The sequence below is a fragment of the Sinocyclocheilus anshuiensis genome, unplaced genomic scaffold (assembly GCF_001515605.1).
Source record: "Sinocyclocheilus anshuiensis isolate Anshui unplaced genomic scaffold, SAMN03320099.WGS_v1.1 scaffold1403, whole genome shotgun sequence".
In the NCBI taxonomy this organism is placed as follows: domain Eukaryota; kingdom Metazoa; phylum Chordata; class Actinopteri; order Cypriniformes; family Cyprinidae; genus Sinocyclocheilus; species Sinocyclocheilus anshuiensis.
In genome coordinates this window covers 71445-73914 of record NW_015538003.1, presented here as the reverse complement: position 1 = coordinate 73914, position 2470 = coordinate 71445, and the positions used below count along the sequence as shown (strand labels likewise).

Sequence of the window (2470 nt, the reverse complement as noted above, 5' to 3'; positions counted from 1 at the left end):
TGTGTGTGTGTGTGTGTGTGTGTGTGTGTGTGAGAGAGACTGTGTGAGCCGACGCCAGTGGACCAAGCGGGTCACTTCTGACAAGTGAGTGTTTCCCTGTCACATTTATGCGCTGATGCTTGTGTTAATTGTTAGATGCAAACCGATTGCTTTTCTTTGTTGTTGGTCTTTGGGTAGTCGATTCCTGTTTTGGCTCCTGACTGGTTCTTCTTTTTTTGCATGATCAGTTTGATCTGATCTGTGAACAGTGATTCTGGGCTGCATGGTGGTGTATGGGCTGTGTCTCAAAACCTAGTATTCTGCCAGTCTACACAGCATTTTTGGGCATCTTTAGCGTCCAAAACGAATGCAATATTTTGGGGCGACTATGATGCCCAAAATGCTGTCTAGGTAAACAGTATACTAGGTTTTAAGAGACAGCCATGGTAGACAGGAATAGGTGAGATCAATAATTGGTTAATATATTGCAAGGACGTTAATTGATTTTCCCCCGTGTTTTTATGTGGTACTACCGAACTGGAAGTAAAGAAAACAAAACCTGGGTTGGCATGCATGCACACGTACACGTGTGTGTGTGTCCACTGTCCTGCGGGCAGACAATGCGCCCTCTGTCGTGGCGCAGCTGTGTGTGTCCTTCTGCCACTGTGCTTTCATATGCAGTATTTTCGCTAGCGCGCATTCAATGTATGGCGGTGTGTTTGAATTGCAGACATGTTTACGTCTAGAGGGAGCTGTGCGTGATTTAGCGATGTCTGATTCGTAAGTGAATCATTCATTTGAGTCGGATCTTTTCAGTTAATCGGTTGAACTGGATCACAGAACAGCACCGATCGATTCGTTCAAGAATCGGTCAGAGCGGCTTTTCGAATCGACTCACTGACTCGGTGAACTGAGAATGGCGAAATTGTACTTCTCTAACGTTACTAATAGTAGGCGAAAACAGTGAAAAGAGTAGCATGTCTGAATTCATAGTATTCATAAAACTTCTGGCGAGAGCCTAAAGTGCATACTTTACTATCCCATGGGGCCAGGTAGAGGATTTGTGGATGACAGTGAAGAGATTCAACTGATGCTGGTAGGTCACATGATAATGACGGAATGGCCAATGTTGTAATACGGATTAAATTCATACTGCACACATTCTTACAATATAGAACATACCTTTTTAATGGTCGCAAAATAATTGAGAGTATGCTAGGCTTAAAGGTGCCATAGAATGCATTGATAGAAGGTACATAGAAGGTATGTGGCTTAGGTAAGGGCAAAAAATCTCCAGAAACGGTTTTACATGTCCATTTTAAACCCTAGGATTTGTCCCTATAATGAAATGCTCTGTTTTTACCTTATTTGGAAGGGTCATGAATAATTTTATTTTTTATTTATTTATGCATTTAGCAGACGCTTTTATCCAAAGCGACTTACAGTGCATTCAAGCTATACATTTTTTACCAGTATGTGTGTTCCCTGGGAATCAAACCCACGACCTTTTGTCACAGGAGCACTATAATAATAATAATAATAATAATAATAATAATGTTGAGCTCTGCTCTGATTGGCTGTTTCACAGTGCGGCTCATTTCAGTAGCTCACACAGCAGGAAGGAAACACAGGGAAAATATATATTTCAATACTGTCTCTCGCAGTTATATCGTTGGGTAATTATACTGTATATAAAATGCGGGCATCAGAGAGACGCTATTAATATGCGGGGCATTGAAACTTTGATGCTTTCGAATGCACGATGCTTTTTACTTTCACTTTCGAGATTTGCGATCGCACGTGCTCTGTGTAAACCAGTGGCGGCTCGTCAGGGGAGGCAGGGGAGGCACAGCTTCCCCATAATTTTGAGGTGAAAATGGGAGGAGGACGATTTAATGTTAATAAAATTCACAATTCATTTCAGTTAATGTCTCAGAATGTGTATTTTGCCGAATCTGCTGATGTAATTGCAACCGCTAATGATAGAGAAGGGGAAGGGGAGGCCGGGTGAGCGCTGAGCTCTCGTGCCTCCATTGGTAAAAAAAAAGTAGCCAATCACCATCGAGTGTTCACTTTCAGCGCTGAGGAGTGTTGAGAAAAGAACCCTCGTAAGGGTTCTGATATCAACCAATCATCACAGAGACGTAAATTACGTGATATTAGTTTGAACGTCTGCCGCTGCGCTGATAATGTACCAAGTACTTATGAGTAGCGATATTGAATATTTGACTGCCAACAGATTTACCAAGCTGTCATTCAAACGGTGTATATATACAAATTTAGGGAAAACAGCCTAAGCTGGAGCTGCAGCAGTCGGCTTAATTAAATGGTGCAACAGGCAGCTCTCTTTTAACACAGACTTTTAAGAAGGGATGGATGTTTGCTTCAAGTGATAGGCCAGGTAAGTGAAATTATATTATCTTGCTGTATGTGTACGTTTTCTGACTAAAAGCAACCAAAAAGCCATTTTAAAGTGGTTAAGCAAATAATA

General features: G+C 41.6%; 1 protein-coding gene across 1 annotated transcript in view; it reads left to right on the top strand.

Annotated features, from left to right (window-relative positions):
* Window positions 1-6: 6 nt before the first annotated feature.
* LOC107676598 (uncharacterized protein C1orf21 homolog) overlaps window positions 7-2470 on the top strand; it is a 34301-nt gene continuing 31837 nt past the window's right edge. Inside the window, exon 1 of the mRNA XM_016471178.1 lies at window positions 7-84. The gene's annotated coding sequence lies outside the window, so the exon portion shown is untranslated. The remainder of the gene's footprint in view (window positions 85-2470) is intronic.